Here is a 5,920-nt window from a genome sequence, read left to right as displayed (position 1 = left end):
TATATAGCAGTTACAAGGACTCATAGGTATTGCTTCATTTTTGGGGGTCACATGCCAAAAAGTAAGGAAACCACAATCTCCTTTGACCCAATGGTGATTTATTGATAGTAAGTTAATTTATTTCAATTCATATTCAATGTTAATATCCTACTTTTGAGTCTTACCCTTGTTTTTAAAGCAAATGATCTGCTTCATTTACACTGCTGGCTTATTGCTTAGTTACTCTCTTTACATACAGCAGCAGTATGTTACTGTTGTTCATTGATTTCTGCTTATACTATACATGACTCTATTTTTCATACTATATGTTTTAACACTGTACATTTATTCATCTTTATAATTGAACAATGTGCACTGCTCCTTTATAGATGTTCATTTGCACTGGTGCTTAATGTGTGTAATGACAGTAAATCTAATCTATTACCTACACAGGCACATCTTTAACCCCTTTACATCCAGCCACTGTGTCATTTTTTTATCGACTTACCTCTGCAGAGCCGATTTGGTGTGTGTGCTGCTATACTTACCACTCAAACAGGTGTGGCTTCCTATCTGATCACAATCGATCCTCTGCATTACTTATGTTTCACGTTCATATCATCATATCATTGTTTATTTGGATTTGGATTTTCTCTCCATTTGTGATGCTAAATCAGGTTGAAGACACACCTGTGCACATAGCAGAGAATAATTAGAAACCTGAGAGGTATTCAACTACTTCAAACTCTCCAGGTACCTGAAATGCATTAACATGACATCACATAATGCTTAAAAAACCTGATCATAACCAGAAGTCTAATGTGTATTTAAACCTAACTTTCTTTCTGACTACTTTCTCACCCCAAGGCTTCAACGCCACATCTCTCGCCTCTTCTGCTTTTTTTTTTTGTTTCTTTCTTTGAGCAATTAAAAGAGTTAGCCTTGCGAGAAGGCTGTTGAGCTGCACTCCGTTTGTATGCCTCGCCAGACAATAGCCGCTCTCACTCACTTGCCACTTTGGCGGAGCCGCGGCGCACACAGTCGGCCCAGACAATGGGAGGGGAATACACAAAGTGAGAGAAATCAGCGTAAAAAAAAAAGTTTGCATCAACAGAGAGATGAACGCTGCCTGTAAAGAACTCATCATCATATCTGATGCAGACAGAATCATCCTCAAGTCTGGGGATGCATATGGGAGAGAGGTGTGTGTGTGTGTGTGTGTGTGTGTGTGTGTGTGTGTGTGTGTGCGTGCGTCTACCCTCCTGCTAATAACTGATTCCGATCACCGCCCCAGCATTGTCTTGTAGCTGCCTCTCGAGAAATAAAGCAGGAAAGATAAAAAATGATGGCAGAGAGAGGAATCCTAATTAATTGTGATGAATATGCAGATTGGGTTGAATCCTCTGGATAGTCGGCTCTTTTCACCACGATCTGCTTCAATATTTAGACAGAGCTTAGGGACAAAGACAAGTCTACGCCGAGAATACAATCAGCCTCCAATTTAACTTCACTGCTAGTCCTCGGACTTGCATGCACGTGTGTGTGTGTGTGTGTGCGCCTTCTGTCTTTTCTGCCATTTGTCCGTCTGTTTCCAGCTCATGAAATCACTCTCTGCCACTGAGTCTTTGCAGTCTATGTGTGCATGTGTGTGTTGCTTCTGTTTAAATCCAGCTGATTGACATTTTAAACTAACATCTGTTGAAATGTTACCATACAGACATACATATATACATATATTATGCATGGACTTTTGTTGATTAAGTGAGTGTAAAATCTCTGTTTGTGGTGCTTTTTTAGTGTTTTTTTGCAGGGTTTCCCACTGGTGTGATTTGACAGAGAATGACACAGCAGGGACAGTATAATTTGAATGATTTGAATTTTCCTATCAAACAGAGTTGTGATAATAGTGCTGCTGTCCAAAGCAAATCAATTTGTCTCGAGATGTTTCTTGAATTTCATGTTATTTTTGGTGATATTAGAGGAGGAATCAGCTCTATTTTCAACATACTGAGGATGTCATCTCACCATAAATATTATTAATTGTTATGAGAATGATATTTTAAGGTGGAAAATAGATTGTTTAGAGTATTCAGAGTGGTAGTCAAGGGCACTCCATGAAGCAACCTTTCAGAGTGAGTAGGATTTTATTTAATGGATGCTTTCCATTCATTTCATGTTTATTCTCTTTCAGCCACCTCCTCAATATTATGTTAGTATGCAGCTACTACTGCAGCAACAGCAGATATGTTTTCAGTAACACCAACCAAAGTTATGTCTTCTATCAACATGCTGAAATGTGTTTGTGTTTGCAAAGTCATAAAATGTTCTGAAGTGTTTACAGACATCACGTTCCTATCCAATACAGCACAGCAGCAATCATTAGCAGATTAATCAAATAACTGATCAGCAGAAAATGAACCAGAAACTAGTCAATAGTAATGAATAAATCCATTTTCCAAGCAAAAATGCTCCAATGTATTCAAAATATGAGTATTTGCTACTTAACATTACCTACAGTCACCAGCCTCTCCATTAGGTACAGCTGTGTACTCTAATTCAAACCAACACAACAGCTCTGCTATAAATTCTACTTTTTTGAAGTTTATACATTGTGGTGGTGTACTGGGGTGCATTATATAGACTGGTCTTCCTAATTTTTTGCCCCTCTCATGTATGTTAATGGAGTGGACAAAATCTTAGGAGCACCATTCAATCCAATCCAACCTAATACACCACCATCACCCACCTCAAACTGAAACTGTATACGCTTCATCAATGAATTTAGAGCAGATGCAGAGTTGCTGTATTGGATTGCATTAGATTGCAGGCCAGTGTGTGTAGAGTCAATGAATTCTACTTGAGTTTGGACTGTTGAAGTGATGATTCATCAAAATGTATCCAGTATGAAAGTAATCATTAGTTGCAGCAGCTAAAGCATGATCATTGTTTCCTGCTTATGTTTAGGCACTCACAACACTTTAGTTTAACTTGTCACTTGAAGTAGAAAGCAGGATGTGATTACTATATTAACATTTAATTGGAATTACTGTAACCATTAACCAGAGTGCTTTTGTTGTCTAGATTGAAACACACAGGGCTCAGGATACAAAGAGGTGTCACAGTCCTGCACTTTGTGTGTCCACCATTCCTCTACATCTTTGATGGGGTACTAGACTGAGACTTTGTACACTTGGAAAAACATTCTCACTGCACAAACTCCAAACAGTGATGTGTTTCTCTGAAGAGGCGAGCGGTAAATATTACTAATATATGAATGTAATACCAAGGAAACATTGCAAAATCTACTTTTGTGCAATGTTCCCAGTTCGCTTTCTCTTTCAGGTTCAAACAGCACAAAGAAAAACAACTCTGCAGGCGTCCCAGTGAAGTCGTAGCAACAATGTGTGAATTAGAAATCAAAATTAACCACGCAAAGCGGCATCGTAGCGATATCGTCGTGGTAGTTTTTGCTTTTTCTACATTGGGAAAACGTCTCAGGTCTGGTGTTTCATGTTGATGCACAGATTTGTGAGAAGAGATGAGAGAAGCATCTGGTTTCTGCTGAAGTTTCAGGTTCGCTGCGTGTTCACTTTCAGATTTTTTTCCCCCTGCCAGAGTAAATCTTACCTCGCATTGACTTTGATTATGTTTAGTCAAGCCAACAAACTAAAGCGAGACACTTCTAGCAGCTGGGATCCATAAAAGGAAATGAAAATTAAAGCAAAGATTTATGAAATGACTGTTAATTTGCCTCCTCTTTACGAAAGTAGCTCCTAGTATTTACACAGCTTCTTTTTTTTCCTTTATTAAAACTGTAATTTAAGGAAAAACTAGTCAATATCACACTGATAATAGCATGGGAGAGCAATTTAAAGTAAAGGAATGCCAAAAATTAACCAAAAATCCTTTCTCACGCTGGAAGGGTCCTCCAGTACTTCTCATTATAGACGACTGTGGAAAGTTGAGAAAATAGATGAGGTAACAGAAAAACTCCTCAGGGTCAGAAGGACACAGACTCAACCTTTACTGCTTTCATCATCCACCTCCCGTTTATTCTCTCTTTTCTTCCAATTCTTTTCTTCCAATTTTTTCCATTTTTTCCCCTTTATCTTTCACGCTCCAGCCAGCGTAGACTGACCTCATCCCGACGAATGTGATGAGGCATTTATATATATATATGCGCGCGTGTGTGTGTGTGTGTGTGTGTGTGTGTGTGTTAAGATGTACTCTCCGTGCGCGCTTGCACATGTACGTGACTGCAGCGAGGGGTGAGTCATGTTAATGTCTGGAAGCCGTGTTGTGATCTCTGAACCTCAAGCTGGCCAACAAGAGGCAGCCAAACAGTTGGTCATCTGGTGTGGGTTGAGATATTGCAGCCCGGGTGTAAGTGTGTGTGTGTGTGTGTGTGTGTGTGTGTGTGTGTGTGTGTGTGTATGCGTGTGTTAGAGCCTGTGTGAGTGAGAGACGTGAAAACCTTGAAGTGAGACTACTTGGACCGGCCACCTGTGTACAGAAAGCAGTGGCAGTTATGGATCACATTTCCAGGGATAATTCGAAGAAAATGTCAAATGTGATCTGGCTCAACTTTAAACACATTACAGTCATTGTGAATGAGGTGTTTGTTTGAATCATTTGAAATAAATGGCACATAATTCAAGAGGAAGCAGCATTTTCTTAATAGTTCCAAGTAAAAAACTTTAACATATGTCCATTTTGCTCCTGTCTGTTGCTGACTCATGGTGCTGGTATGTTAAGATTTTCTATTTTCTGACCTGGAAGGATTTTCCCACACTCATATAATGTGATGTAGCTCCTCAGATCTCTTAGATTACACTGTTGTTAATTAGCCTCAGTTTGCACTGAAGTGTCTTTTATTGCTTGTTGTTCAGCTTCCACTGATTTTCTCAGATCTGTTGCCATCGAATGTTAACTCACCCAAAATGGCAGAATTATATGTTTTATATTTTCCTCATTTTTAGCCAAATAATAATCTAATGTAGCTGGCCTAACATGATGGATAACATCAGCTGGATAGCAGTGATGGATGGTAGCTCTATGGTACCAAAACATACTGATACTGATATACAACCATTTTAGTATCATCAGGAAATCAAAAGACACCTAAATATATCCTGTTTTTGTAGTTATCAGCTTAAATTACTAACATATTGCAAATATTACTGTGAGTAGCAGGGCTGAACAATGTGCAAAAACCATATATATTACATTTGTTTTGACAGACATTGCCTTTGCATCACGATTTTAGATGTTTAGATTCTTAGGTTCCATTATGCAATACTATCAGGGAGGCTTCTGACTGGTCCCAAGTGTGTTCTGCAGCATGACAATGACCCCTAACATGCAGCCAGAGTCAAAAAGAGCTATCCTCAGCAACATGTAGAACAAGAAGTCCTGCAACAGATGGTCTGGCCCCCACAGAGCCCTGAACTCAACATCATGAAGTCAGTCTGAGATTACATGAAGACACAGAAGCTACTAACATGCAAAAACCCACACTGTGTCAACTTCTCCAAGATGTAGGAAAAACCTTCATGTGTGAGCACTGCTGTTTTAAAGGCAAAGCTACTCAAACTAAATACTGACTTCATTTAAGTTGATTCTGTTTACTGCACTTTGTATGAAGTTAATTATTTTTGAAAGCACCCACACTTTACTTTTATGCCTAAACATTTGCACAGTACTTGCATATTCAATTTTGCAGCTGTTTTCTACATTCAAGCCGTATTGATCATCAGTTTTTATGCCTTCATGATGTTTGCATCCGCCTCAACATCACAGTGACAGTATAATAAGTAGACTCCACTGATGTAAAGTGGACACATGGTATTTTTATATTATGCAAACAGGGTTGCTAATAGCGACAAACCCACAGATTGTCACCTAACTGCGCAGTCCTCTGAACTCTTTAGTGTCTTTCAGC

This window comes from Scomber japonicus, chromosome 15 (assembly GCF_027409825.1).
Source record: "Scomber japonicus isolate fScoJap1 chromosome 15, fScoJap1.pri, whole genome shotgun sequence".
Taxonomy (NCBI): domain Eukaryota; kingdom Metazoa; phylum Chordata; class Actinopteri; order Scombriformes; family Scombridae; genus Scomber; species Scomber japonicus.
Note: the sequence above shows the minus strand (reverse complement) of the source record.